This window comes from Aythya ferina (genome assembly GCF_964211825.1).
Source record: "Aythya ferina genome assembly, chromosome: 12".
Lineage (NCBI taxonomy): Eukaryota > Metazoa > Chordata > Aves > Anseriformes > Anatidae > Aythya > Aythya ferina.
In genome coordinates this window covers 7,610,932-7,626,324 of record NC_140308.1, presented here as the reverse complement: position 1 = coordinate 7,626,324, position 15,393 = coordinate 7,610,932, and the positions used below count along the sequence as shown (strand labels likewise).

The 15,393-nt window shown below is 36.1% G+C and overlaps 1 long non-coding RNA gene across 2 annotated transcripts in view; it reads left to right on the top strand.

The window, feature by feature from the left end:
- The window catches only part of LOC311443649, a 295,691-nt gene that overhangs the window by 129,347 nt on the left and 150,951 nt on the right, over positions 1 to 15,393 (top strand). The gene's annotated exons all lie outside the window — the stretch shown is intronic.

The following is a 15,393-nucleotide window of genomic DNA, read 5'->3' as shown; positions in this document are numbered from 1 at the left end:
AGGTTGGGCAGCCCAGGACACTGGGCATGGCATGGAGGGGGGCTCTGTTCTGGCAGAATTTTTCTAGGTGCTCAGGTAGTGTGGCAGGAGCTTGTCCTGACTGCACGATTGCCATTAGGAAAGGAATGTTAGACTGGGATGAATCTGGGGAGATTTTTTTTAACCTTTTCTTCATGGAAATCTTTCAAGGATTTGTTTTGCTTTCCTTTCAGTGGTTTCAGGTATTAGCAGCCTCTTAGTTGTGTGCATTGTCTGCTTTAATTTCAAAAATACAGTGGTTTTGTTTTGCTTTTTTTTTTTTTTTAATGTCTATTTTTTTAATAACATTTGTGTATTTGGTACAGAAGTGTCCAGATTAAGTAGAATGGCTGGTGATCTGGTGCTCTGATTCTTTTATTTATTTTTTTTCCCTGATGTTCAAGTCTATGAAACAATGAAACTAAGCGAAGAAATTGTGTATGCTGTAATGTTCATTCAAACAGAAAGAAATTGAAAAACAACTGCACCTGGGGAAAAAGATTTGGAAAGACACCTGGAGATGTTCCAAATGTGTGCTTTCTTAATAATTAGCACATCATACACCTAGTTAGCATCTCATAAATAACCATAAAGTAGTCATTTAATGAATCATTTTACTTTGTACTGTCAGAGGTTACAGAAAAATCAAAATACCTCGTTTATTTTAAGAACAAGGTGTGGCTCTTTTTTAAACATAGTTTAAAAATGCAGTAAGAAAATTGATGTTTATTATATTAGAGATCAGGTGGATTTTCTTGTTGTGTTTTATTATATATATATTTTTTTAATACTGCACAGCATGAGTTAACCTCATGCCAGTGGCATCAGTAATCAATATGTTATGTTGTACATAGGATCTGGTTTGGGCACGTTGTAGAGGATGGTATTGAGTAAGCCCAGGGGCATTTTGGAACTGCAGACTGTATATCTGAGGTCCTTTGTGGGAATCCATTTAGTCACTCAACTTTCATAGAAACTAGGCATTTATTTTAAAAATCCAGGGGGGGAAAAAAAAAAAAAAAGAGGCTTAAAACTTAAACAAACAAACAAAAAAAAACAAAAACTCTCCAATAACTGTTTTGTTCTGTTGCTAAGCTATATTTGTACAGACTAAAAATACTAAATTATGTATAACTTAAAGCAAAGTTCTCATTGGAATTAATGAGAGCCTTCCAGGAGAAATAAACATTGGTAGTCAGCTTTGCAAATTATTTATTTTTTCCTTTCCTTTGTAAGCAGAGAAAACTGAACAGTGATGCTGCAGACGAAAGGAAAAATGAAGCTGAAATCTAGACAAAATCTCATATCCTCTTTTTCTTTTATTAAGGATTAATTATAATGATTATGATTATCACATAAAATATGCATAATTTAATGCCATGATGGGCCTCTGTTTAAAATTAATAAAAAACAGAGACATGGAGAACATCAGTGAACTTCTCTTGTTTGCTTAAAATATATAGTCAATTTTGTAGGAACAAGGCATATGCACTGGTAAGAGAAGCAGAAAAGATAGGATCTAGAAGCTGGGCGCTTGGAATCCTTTGGGCTGGCTGCAAGTCTGCAGTGCAGCTGTCTTCATCTGGGAATGGTAACGTCAGTCTTCAGAGACCTGAGAGATAGCCAGGTAAATCCCATTTTTAAACTAATGTATCTATGCTGAAATCTGTCTCATGAGGCTGACCCCTTTTCTCTGTTCACTTTTTGCCCTCTTCCCTCTCTCTACAGGCATTCTGTCTGTAGCACACATGAGCAAAAGGCATTTTCTATCTACCGACAGTTTACTGTAGTCAGAGATGAGTTTAAATGCTGTAGGTAGTAATTCTGCTTCATCTTTTAATGACAGATGTAAATTAATGAATTTGTAAGTAATTTGGGTGGCATCTTGAGGCTTGCTGATTGTTGGGGCCATAGAGTTTTATGTTATTTTGTGGATTTTTTGTATTTCTTTTTCTTATTTTTAAAGAAAAAGAGAAAGTAAGAAAGAAACCTAAAAGCCTTTTGGAGAAAGCTTGGAATAAATTATCTGAAAAGCATCCTTAGAGGGCCTTTGACATCCATCAGCCTTCTTGAAGTGATAAGTACCAATAAAACATCTATGGAAAGAAAAACTTAGAATTATCTCATGTGGTGAGTACAGAGGACGTATTTTTGGATGTCTTAATGTAGTTTTCCATCCTGCAATGTATCATTAGGTGTTGTCAACAGCAAGGAAAACTGCCAATCATCTTAACAACTAACTACTTTTAAAAATTCATCCAGTGACTTTAATTATGATTAGGTATTTATGAAATTAAGTAACACCAAATACACAAATTCCTTCTGGTAATGAGCAAGGTATTTATTTTCTCCATATTGTTAGGATTTGGACTTTCAAAGCACTTCAAGCTTATGCATGCTTTTGAAACTAATATGAATTACTTACATAGCCAAAGTATTTTAATTACCACTAAAAACAAAACCTGAAAGACTTGTGAGCCCCCATTTGGTTCTTTAGTAAACAGCTATACTCTTTACCCTCTAGTTTTATTGAATGTTCTTTCTGCAGCTCACCTTGCATCGAACTTTGCTTCTATGCTCTTCAGTTTGTTTTGATCTTTGCTGAATTAAATGTGTTCATATTAAGGTGTTTACTGATATTCTATCTGATCTTTATTCCTTCGTCTTCATCCGGTTTACTGTATCAGTCTGGACCCAGGCAAAATTTTTGAGGTCTGTGTGCTTTCCAAAGCATTTAGGAAGAGATTGAAGTCCTATCTGTATCAGTGGATCTACGGAAAAGTGTGTATGATGCCTGTGGTACTTCCAGCTCCTAAGGTCTTGAGGGCTGAGAAAAATCAGTGGCCTGCTTAGGGGGAATGCAGAAGCTTGGAAGACAGAGTGCTTGAAACAAGGGAAACCTCGCTGGACTCTACCAACTTAAGATCTCCCAAGTCCTTCACGTTTAAACTTTTGTTGATGCTGGTGCCAACTTGGCTAGTACACTTGACAAGGCAGGAAACCTGGAATATCTAAATTTTGCTTAGGCAAAAAAGGCATGTTCTGTACGTGTTAAAATCATCTGGTTTGAGTGCAGCTGATCATACTAAAAGCGCTCTTACCTGCTGCTAAACCCTGGGGACAGGCATTTCCACCAGAAGAGCTATGTCAGCTGAGCCTACGGTATGGTTAATATGCAGGTTAGAGTCATTGATCAAACTGAAGCTGTTTCCAGATGGTATTTTCTATTAGAATAAAGATGTATGCTTGTGTCTTCTGGTGGCTAGGAAACTTGCACGGTAGTAGACTTGCTGCAATTCCTGATCACTAGTAGAAACTTTTTTTTTTTTTTTTGTATGTAAATGTTTTCTGCAGTATTGATTTTCCTCTGTCTTGTATGCTGCAGACAGGTGTTCTTTCCATCTAACTAATGTAAAGTAACTCACTGCTATGTCTTGTCTGTTTGGATTTTGGTTTTGGTGTTTGTCTTTTTTTTTTTTTTTTTTTTTTTTTACTGTAGTGTAGAGACTTTTGGAAGATGAAACTGGAGGGACTGCAAGGGACTGCAAGAATGTTTTCACCAGTTATAACTGATTTATTTATTTTTTTTATATATTTCATGAATTGTTAAGATACCTTCTGAACAGGCATTCTCAAACTGAAATATTGGAACATTTAAGAAAACTTGAGGATCTGGTCAGGAATAGAGGAACATAGCCAAAAGCTGTAGATATTGGATGCAGATAGGTGTAAAACAGCTGAAAAATGTGTATGGCTGAAAACACCCTGTTAGGTCCCTGAGGAATTTAGAGACTTCACTTCTGTATATGTCTTTAATCAATGAGAGCAATCAACTGTTAACATGTCTTGCAGCTAAGCACTCAGTAACATTTGCTAGGTACTGAAGTTATCTTTGAAAATCTGGCTCCACATCCTCTGACATATGGAATCATCCTCCTCCTCCACGATTGTGCTGTTGCTTTTGGCAGTGCGGGTAGTACTGCCTTTTTTACTATCATTCCTCTTCCCTTTGCGGAAACTCCTGCCTCTTTTACTGTTACCATACACTCTGAACACCTAGAACCCAGAACATGAGTTAGAGTGCATCCACCTTTTGTCTGGACATATGACTTCTCACTTTATTTCTCTCTCTCCTTGTGTTTCCCTCTGCCATTTTCTACCATGTTGGAGTCAGGCTTCATTTTTATGTTTGGAAGCACTTCAAAACTCTTAATTTTTTACCTTCTCTGCTTTTCTCTGAAGAAATTCTGCTGGCATAAATAGAAAAATTGTAGACTATTGTACCTCGTGGGGGTGAGATCAATGAAGTAACTCAATGGTCCTTCCTATCCTTACCTGTATTTTTTATATTTCGCTGTTTAAAAAAGTATTAAAAAAAAAAAAAAGTAGTTTAATTCTGCTGTAAGAAATTAATAAACCTGAGTTAGCTGTCAGAGATTTTTGATGTTATTATGTAGGCAGTGGGTGGTCTAATAAAACCGTCTTTAGGCCTCAGTTTTACAGACCTATAGAAAAACAACAACAAACAAACCTCTTTAAACTTATTCTTTCCATTTAATATTCTAAATCACACAGAAGATTCTACTATTAGGCAGGCAAGCATTAGTGTAGTTATATGTGTTTTTATGTCCAGAAGACCCTTCAATACATATTTATAAGGAACTAAAATTTATGTTAATATAGTTTCTTTTTTGTGTGTGTGTGTGGTTTCTTTCTCCCTTGTGTGTTCTCCTGCTCTTTTTTTAATAAATAGACTACAATGTTTAAAATTACCCTGCTTATCTCTAAGGATTACACTAATGTTTAACCCTTTAATTTAAAGGAAAATTCTCCAAAAAGGTTGCATATGCCAAATCGTGGTTTTGGGCTAGCTAAAAGTATGCATTTCTATCATTCAGTAATCAGACAATACTAGTACGCTCATTTGTTTGCACTTGCTAGGCTAGTAAATTTATATTACCTTGTTAAAACATCCAAATTCAGTGGTAGAAGAGAACAATCTGAAAATAAAACTATGTACTGCTTCTTTGCAATGAATAATAGTGAAAGAACTCAGTAATGGATATATTTTTGCTTCAATTACACAACCTAAGATGCAGAGTATAATAGAATGATTTTACAATAAGCCTTGGCTCTAAAACAAATGGACAATAGGAATAGAAAGTAGTTTAAAAATGTTATTTGTCTCTGTGTAAATGATGTATTTGAATTTTAAATGACTTCGCTCTTTAAAGTTATATAAACAGTAGGTTATAGCCACTCATGTATGTGTAATAAGATTTTACAGTGTTAAATGAGATTAAACAAGTCTTTCATTTGTGGTTAATGGCTGAATTATTAATTGCGCTTGCTTGCATCTATAGGGATTATTTGGAGAACGGAATTCAGACTGTGCTGTCCTAAGTAATACAGAGTGTCTGTTTTTAATTCACTGCTGAATTAACTATACTAAAAATCTGAGGAAAAGACTCTGGCCATCAGCCAGCAGCAATTGCCACAAGTCAAAAGAGCTGCAAGAAGCAGGTCGCGTTTAAGAAGTACAGAATGCTAAGGCTCCATTATTTAAATCAAAAAACCTAGTGCAGATGATCAAACAAGCAGTTGAGAGTATTTGATTGGGAGCACATGGAAACCATCTGTTCCTCTATAAGCTAAACCATAGTAATAAATACAGGCAATCATCTGTAGTTAACTGGCTACATTTTAGTTAGTACACTATAATGCCATTCACTAACTGAATCTCTAAATACTTCAGATTGTATAGAAAAACATGTATATATATGCATCTACGAAATGCACCACAAATAAGTCAAGGGCCTTGCTTAGTTACTCTTCAGGACGGATGAACAATATGAAATTAGTATGAATAATTTCTCTCTCTCTTGTTTTTTTTTTTTTGTTTGTTTGTTTGTTTGTTTTTTTTTCTTTAACAAATCTCAGGCTACAAAAATTGGGCTGGTACATGTAGAAAGAACAGGCTTCTTGACAATCTGTCCATTTAAAAAGACATTTTTAATGGAGAGTTCTGAACAATGTTATTTCACACATACTGTGTAGGAATGGTGGAGAAATGGCTTAACATTTTGTTTTCCTTTTAAAAAATTTGTTTGGTCTTTGGAACTGGAAATGATTGATGCTAAAGTGGAATGTTGATAGCAAGGCTTTTTTACTATGGTTATAATTAATTGATGTGAATTATTTTACATCTCTGCACCAAGTCTGCATTTTCCATGACTTATACGAAAGGTTTCTGGTAATTGAATTCTTTACCCCTCACTGGGATAATTAAATAAAAGTAAATGCACACAGGATTTGTCCTGCCATCATTCTTCCAAACTGCAATGTGTATTTACTCCATCTCACACCCCAAGTCAACCTCTCTCCAGAAATAGGAGCACGTTTGATGTGCACATACAGAGCCATCTGCTGTTTTATGGAAAGTTGTCTTCCAAACAGATTGGACTTGCCTTCCTGTAACTTGCTTTGCTGTAATGATTTCAGTGACTAAATGCAGTGGTCAAGCATATGAAACTAAATGGGAGAAGTGTTCTACAGTGGCCTTTTTTCCCCCTTTGTTTTCTTTAATAAGTGTAGCTTTTCACCGTTACCTGAAGGTATTAGTACTGCAAAAATTAAAGAAATGTGTATTCCTTGCCACCAAAATTCTTCCATCTGTATGATTTATTTTAAAATATTAATTTGCACTGATAAAAGGTGTTAGTAGAAGCTCTGTTAATATTCAGTCTTGATTGCTGTAGCAGAGCACACAGATGACTACTTCTCAATCCATTTAAGTATGGATCTGCTTGTTAAATTCATCCTCTCTTCACATCCTTCTTTCCGTGCAGTATTTGCTCTTCTGCTCAGTAACTCTAGCTGTCAGACAGCTGTGCCACAGCTCTGCTCAGGAACCTAGGACGAACAGCTGTTGCATCCATAGTCTATATACATATGCTAAGTCTTGAAGCATCCCTGAAGGCCATTTTGATAGATGCATGCTGTCCAGTGTGTGTGCCTAAATTTACATCCAGTAGTTTTTGGATAGAAACATGACAGCATGCATGCCTCGGTCCTCTGAAGCAGTTTTAGCTGTGCAGTCTTCAGATTAGAAGAGAAGAATTTGAGCCCTGACATTCACACATTTTAGTAGCCTAACATGTTTGAAATGTGCCATTCTGTTTCTTCTGTCTTTAGGAGCTAAGTTTCCTGGCTGGCTGAAAAATCTTCTAGACATTTTTAAAGCCTTAGAAGATGAAAACACACATACACCACACACACAGACCTCCCTCCCCATATAGACAAAAACTTTTGAATGCAGAAAGGCAAATGACTAAACCCCAATTCCCTAAGCAATCCTGTTTTCTCTCATATTTCCACAATGTGCATGTAATGATTTTTTTTCTCCTTCTTTTTCTTCTAATGTCTTTAAGCTCTCTCTGAGATAGAGCTAAATTCAGAAACAGATGAAGAACGTTGCCAACTAATGCTAGGGCAGATTGAAACTCATTTAGCTTTGGGAGCAGAGATCAAAGGAGTACCGCTCCTAATTGTTCCTGGTGGAAAAACAGCATGCTTACTCAGATCCCAAATTTACCTGGGAGACATCTGATTTTATGTACAGGAGAATAGATTTCTGAATGTGCTGTGACTTAATTGCAGTTTCTGAGCCCTGCAAGGTAGCTCACAAAGTGCGGAGTACGAGCAGATATACAAATGTGCAGCACAGCCAGGTGCTTGGAAGGAACCATTGGTTTGGAGACTGAAAAGAGCAAACCATTGCTGAGAGTGGAATGGTTCAGCATTTATTTATGAGAAGAGAGAGGTGGTGTTAAACAGTAGTTAACAGGAAAGAAAGGCAAAGCCTGCCCAACAAAGGGTGTTGGGAATGATGTGCAGTATGCGAAAAAGTTTTGTTTGTAGAATGATGTTTGGCAAGAATTTCTGGCACCAACTTCAGTCTTTGTGCAGAAGTGGTCAAAAGCCTCTGAAGTTTCAGCATCCTCCTCCTCTTCCTGTGACTCATTGGTCTCTTGGCCTTGGTTTTTAGGAGTGTACATGTTTTATTTGCTTTTATTTTAAGCAATGTTAAGAACTGCATTGTGCTTAGTTCTAACCAAAGTTCAGGTCAAGCTGTACGTAGAAAATGCAAGTCGAAACTCAGAAAATATATGGCCTTCTTTCTGTAGAGTTTTGTATGAAAACACATTTCTTTCTTCTTTTTGGTAACCTCATTTTCTTTCATATTTCCAACTATGAAGTTGCACCAAGGAGGAGACCTCTTGTAAACCTCTAAAATAGCTAAAACCAAGCAGCATCATATATTTGATAGAAACTGAAATTACTTCTAAAGAATTATTTAGATAGTCCTTCGTAGTGGTTTTCACTAGTCATAGTAACTGAAAATTGAAAATTTCATATGATGGTACTATTGCAGATTTTTCAATAATAATTTTTCAATAACTGTTTTATTTGAGTACATTTCAGTGCATTTCAGATATCTTTGTTCAGTTACAAAAAGTTCTGAATCAATTAATTACAAGTACAGCTGGGCAAACTAAAGCACTTAATTTTGATGACCCTAGAAATAATGCACAACATAAGCACTTCTTTGGAATTTACGGAGGTAGCAGTACACTGCACAATTCTTTTTGTAACCACAGCTAGCTAACTAATTACAGTGCACTGTATTTGTGCTGTCACTAAATGGTTTCACAGTGTGCAGCCACATCAGTTCTGTTCTTGAATTTGGCAACTTCAATTATGGCTGATAAAAACTGACTTGTTCAGAAATTCTAAACTATGGAAAATGTGCTATTAAATTCTCCAGGGATCCTGTTTTAATTCAAAACTGAGTTCTCTGGTATCTAAATCGTGAGTTTTCAATGAACAACTGGATGGAAAATGTCAATTATTAAGCAGAGTTCAAATCTTAGAATGTAGAGTGCCCTTCTGGCTTATGTAGGAACTGCTTTAATTCACAGTAAAATTGCTGGAAGATTTCGGAAAGGCATTTCAACAATCTAAGATAAATTTTCTTATTTTTATTTGTGAGCGTAGGTGAGAATGTTGCTTTTTGTGAGATGAATGAGTGTAATGTGTGCTTACAAGCAGTGTCCATTAAAATATGGTAGACAGGAAAGTATAGATGTATAATACTGTCCTGGTTTCAGTTAGCACAGAATTAATTTTCTTCCTAGTAGCTGGTGGAATGCTGTGTTTTGGCTTAGAATGAGAAGAGTGCTGATAACACCCCGATGCTTTAATTGTTGCAGAGCAGTGCTTATACTAAGCCAAGGACATCTCAGCCTTTGCTCTGTCCTGCCAACGGGCAGGCTGGGGGGTGCAGTAAGAGCTGGGAGGGGACAGACCCAGGACAGGTGACCCAAACTAGCCAAAGGGGTATTCCATACCATCTGACGTCATGCTAAACAATATATAGGGGTGGCTAGCCGGGGGGAGGGGGCCGGACTGCTCGGGGTTAGGCTGGGCATCGGTCAGCGGGTGGTGAGCAATTGCATTGTGCATCACTTGTTTGTACATACTATTATTACTTTCGTATTATCACCATTGTATCATCATTATTATTATTGTTATTATTATTATTTTTTTTTTTCCTGTCTTATTAAACTGTCTTTATCTCAACTCACGGGCTTCACTTTCCATTTCTCTCCCCCGTCCCAGAGAGGGAGGGGGGAGGGTGAGCGAACGGCTGCGTGGTGTTTAGCTGCCGGTCGGGTTAAACCACGACAGTCTTTTTGGCGCCCAACGTGGGGCTCAAACCCACGACCCTGAGATTAAGAGTCTCATGCTCTACCGACTGAGCTAGCCGGTAGCTGAGCTAGCTACTAGGAAGAAAATTAATTCTGTGCTAACTGAAACCAGGACAAATACTGATGAACTTTTAAAAATAAACTCTACATTTGTGGCAGATGGCAGCAAATAATTATGTCTAGTAGTGTGAACTACATCTAAGGATCTAATTCTGGAGCTGTGGCTCAGACCAAAAGCCCCTGGAATTTTTTATTATTGCCTGCATGTTATGTTAGTGCCTAGGAAACAGGTATTAGTGGACACCTATTGTGGGAGACATCAGAGGAGAATGAAGTAGTAAGGGAGGGCAAGAGTGGAAAAGTCAAGCAACAACTAAGGGGGTGCGAGGGCAAAGGAAGGAATATTTGGGTTACTGACTGGCCACCGGCCACTGACAGGATTCAGACCAAACGTCCGTCCGTCCTGGGCTGTTTCAGCCTTTCTCACCATTTCTTCTTGGTGTGCTTTGCATGGTTGCAAGTTGAGGGAGAAATATGTTGTTAAAGAATAGTATTGAAATGAATGAATAAAGTTTGCTTTTTACTCTTTTGCCATTTGTGTTGACCTTTGTAACAAATGGCAGCAAATATAAGGTAGTATATAAAGAGAGATTGCAGGGCAGATCCATTCTGATTAGATTGGCAAATGTTTTGTGTATTCCATTGGGAAGAAAAAGATGGCTAGGTATTTGGTGGCATAGCAACACAGGATGTCTTTCCAGGGATATTCCTCTTTTCCTTTGTGACTTTCTGTTGATAACGTTCTGTTAATCCAGTTTTTGGGAAATGAAGACCACATAAACTCAAAACACTGCTAAAATGACTCTGGGTCATCCAGAGTGTCATGTTCAACCTTGGTTATGCTGTGATTTTAAACATCTTCTCTAGTTCTAAATCAGTTAGTCATATTACAGTAACTAGTGGTATGCTGCAGTACCAGCGAGTGCATTACAATGAGTTGTACAGTGAATGAATTTAGCATCAGCCAAGGAGTTACTAGTGCTCCTGAACTGACTTGACCATCTGATCTTCAGAAAGCAGGAAAATAATGCAAATAATCTAGATGGAAAATAATAATAATAATAATAATAAATTGAAAAGGAATCTTTAACGTGATAAAATGATTTTATTGCCTTGTCAGCTGACAGAAAAAATCTTTTATTTTTTTTGGAGGCTAAATAGAATAATACAGCTGCTGATATACAAGAATTTCAGTGTACTATATAAAAGTGTATTTTAGTATCATTTGGTGAAAAACAAGCTGAGTTGTTAGATGGGATTTCTTAATAGCTGATTTACTAGTATCTTAAAGTAGCAGGTCTACAATGTTGCAACAGCAGTTGTTTAATATTAAATGATAAAAATAATGCAGAACTGGATATTAATTACTTTTGCTTTCTACATTCACTTATGCGGATTGTGATTCTCAGTCTTCAAAAAATATTGTCTCCACATTGTTTTGCCTAATTTATTCAGACTTAATTAGAGAGTCTGCTCTCAAAAATTGTACATTTCAATTATACTTGAGCAAGCATGAAAGCGATGGGTTAAGTGTGAAGAAAACAGAAGCAATATTTGAAAATGCAGTGCAAAAAACTTTGAAAACTGGAATTAGCTACATGGAGCAAACATTTTTTATAAAAAGTATACTTTATATATGTGTGTATATATATATAATATATATATACTTAAAACTGTACATTAAGCACAACATATCCACTACTTGAAATGATCTGACCTAATCAATACTAGCTTTCTAGCTTTTCTCAGGTTATCAGGGAAGAGAAATTAAACTGGGTGATGACAGTGTAATAAAGTAGAAACAACAATTAGTTTTACAATGATGGAAGGAAACCAAGGTATTTTTCTATATTGCTTATGTGGTTAGAATGATGCCTCAAAGTCCAGTAATTATGTAAATTACCAAATTCAACTTTCTGTATAGAAAACAGGAGAGAGAAGGATTTTTTTTTCCTACCTCGTTGCGTTTTGGAGCCGCAAGCAATAAACTTTTACACACGGAGCTGCAAACTCGTCTCATGGGCTCTCTGTGAGCTTTCATGCTCTTGCACTCTACATTCTGACTCTTGTACAGTTTTACTGTACCTTCCAGTCTTCTGTGGATTTCTTGCAGAAAATAAATTAATAGTACAAACTAGGATCATTCATCACTGAGGAGAGGGAAATCTACAGCGACTTACAGTAGTGCAGTCCCTAGGAGGAAGACAGAATTACGTAGGGGAGGGAGATGGCTGATGGGCTTTGAGAGGTAGCTTCTTTATTAAGAAGTAGTAGCACAGATTCTGGATTGAAGTAAGGAGTATGTAGGAAATGGAAACAACAAAAGAAAATGTCCTCTTCCTCCTTGCATGTGCTTGGTTGGTATTGATGCATCTTGCTAAGCATGTTACAAGATGTAGGAACGCATTGTGTTTCGGGCCATTTCAACAGCTTAATCTCCTGATAAGCTTTCTAACATCTGTTCTGAACTTGACATATATTTTCTTTTCTGTGCTATCCTTGAGGCAAAATACTCTTCTCCAGTCCTCACTGCAGCTCTCTTATCTACACAGCAGATCTTCTTTTTTTTTTTTTTTTCATGAATTTTTATTTATTTTGCTGGCTGTACATCCATTGATGTGAATTTTTGTGTGCTGACAAAGCACAGAATACATTTAATTTTTTTTTCCCCCACAGTACTCCAAAGGAGCACCTGCTTTTCCCACATGAAACTTAAAGATTTTAAGGAGGATTTTGTTGTAGATCTGATCTCCTAGGTCTAGTCTGCTTGGTAACTGCCTCAGAAGCATGTGTCTTAGGCATTTTATTAGAATTATTTGAAATATGCTGCAGGGGTTGTTAATGTTTTAGGTTTTTGTTTTGTTTTCTTTTGTTCTGTTTGGAATGGTTTGATTTGGTTGTAGTTTTTGTTGTTTTCAGTGAAGTAACATTCCCCAATTGGATATACTGAGAGTAAGGAGGGATCCTTAGGGTAAGGGATCCTTAGGAATTCCTTTAGAAAGAGGAAGGAGGTTTATGAGAAAGCAGAACAGAGAATCAGAAAAGATTAACAATTTATGAGTAAATATTGGCAGACTTTAAAGACTTTGTTTTAAAGCAGGCATACATGAAAGTACTAGTGGAGAGATCTGCTAAAAGAGTTAGTAGAAGTTTATTGGACATACACTTTTAGACTTTAAAGTACTAATTTAATATGGGCTAGCTGTTCAGATGAAGAATACTCAGGGCACATGATGTTAGTAGCATTTAATGATAGTTTTAATTCAAGCTACTTACGACTTTTGCTATACCTATTAATTGTGAATATAGTAATAATTAGTATCAAGGCAACATTTTTTCTAGGATATGTACAAAAAAGAAGATGCCATCTATCTTCCAACAAACCTAAATTCTGTTTAATTTAATAGCTAAAATAGGTTGTCAAAATATAAGATTTGATTTCAAGCATTGAATACTCACTAGCATTCCAATTAGAAATCACAATAACAATCAGGAATATTTTTCCAAAGTATGTTTAGTAATAGGGAGATTTTTCATGTCAATGGTAACTCCTAGACAGAAAAATAGCACTGTATAATATGAAATGAGGGAAAACAAGTTGTTGAATAGGTTCATAAAAAAGCACCCAGTTAACTTCCCAGATGGTGTTTATTTTGGTTGTTCAACCCCAAATTCAGATCTCAATAACATTTTTAATAAGTTAATGATCTATGGTTTTAGGACCTCAATAAGTTCTTAGAAGTTGTTACATCTACTAAAGGCTTCTCCAATAATTTAAATGTTTTTAATTTGTTAGATCCACTTCTGGTTTGTAGTAAGTCCATTGCATTTGCATTGTAGGGGTGGGTGGAAAGACCAATGGTCTCTGTTCTCTGCATGAGGGACTATATCAGCACACAGCAGTTTTTTGTTACAGTGCAACTCATACTCACTCAGGAGAAGTCTTAGATTGCTACCAGACCTTCATGTGGAAATGACAGTCATGACCATGTTAGCTGAAAGTTTCTGCTGTAGACTGAATTAGTTGGTGGTTGTCGGTTTTTCTTAAAGCAGCAGTTCAGTTACAAAGGCATTTGCAGCTTATAAAGTATCTGAAAGTGTTTGCAGTGAGCTTGTGATCCTAGGATCAAAAAGACTACATCAGTGCTTCAGTTCTTTAGGCATTCTGAATTGCTTTTTTGGCACTCTTGTAATTTAAATATAGCTCAAATGATAATATTTCAAATGGTGTAAAACAGAAATAGATCATGGTAGAGATCTTCTACTCTATTCAGATATCCAGAGGCAAAAGCCTTTTGAATGCTGGACTCTTACTAGAATCTTGATGCCAACCTTTCCGCTTTAGTAAATTTATGACTTGTATGGTTGTACCATCAGTAAATGTAGATCTTTGACCTTGAAACTGAATGAATGTAATATAGTGGCAAGATAGTGTTCTCCTATGTATTATTCTACAGTATGGCCATTGCACATAAGATGGCTGTATACCTGTTAAAATAGCATAAAGCATGTGAATACTTGGAGAATACTGTGTGAAACCATATTGTTCTAGGTACTTTCTCCTTTTGGTTTGAACACAGCATGCAGAGAATAATTTATATTTTAAATGGAATTTGTAAGAAGGAAAGCTCCTTTCTTTCTTTAAGGAGTTAAACAGGCTCTTTTTACAGTACCTGTAGCATGATGTTAAATGGAAGTGAAGGCTGTTCTTTTTGTTCTAGTTCCTCTCAAAAAGGAAAGACTTAGTATAATCATCAGTTCCTGTTAATGGTAACCAGAACGGTACTCACCAAGTTTACCAGTAGATCAGTGGAGACAAATTTGATACTTCTAGGGTTTTTTATTGTTGTTTGTGGGTTTGCTTTGTTTTATTTTAGTTTTGATGTATCCTTATGACTTAGCTGTCATTTAGTGACTGCCACCTTTTAATACCACAATAAAAGAGATAGATTCTGTTAATCTGCCCACCTTCAGTACTTTTGCTTTTAAGCTTGAATTGATTAGTTAATTAATTCACCTATGCAAAGGAAACCCCATTAATGTAGTACACTCTATGTGTGATTCCCTTCAGGTTTCTTACAGAGATTATATGAATTTAAGAGCTGTCTTACACAATATCTTCCTTCTAATACACAGAATGGTAGATTTTTCACTAAATGTTTGGGGAAATGGTACTGGAAATGGTGGATAAACAGAGTGATCCCTCCCCTGTGTATTCTTCGAGCTTCTGACAAACAATGGGAAGGATTTATTGAGTTGGAAATTGTATACAAAAACTTTCATTGCACTTAATTGTGACTGGTGGAGAATCTTCTAAGAATTATAGCTTGTACTTTTTTGAAATATTCTTGTGTTTCACCATGTCGTATGGCAATGAATTTCACAAATTAATTACGTATTGTATTAAAAAAAATCACTTTCAGCATTACTTTATTTTGTGACTTTTAATATGCTATCTAATAATTACATTCGAGGTTTCTCAGTTCCTGTACAGTGAGAAACTTAGCAATCAGTCTACATTTATTTTCTTCAATATCATTCACAA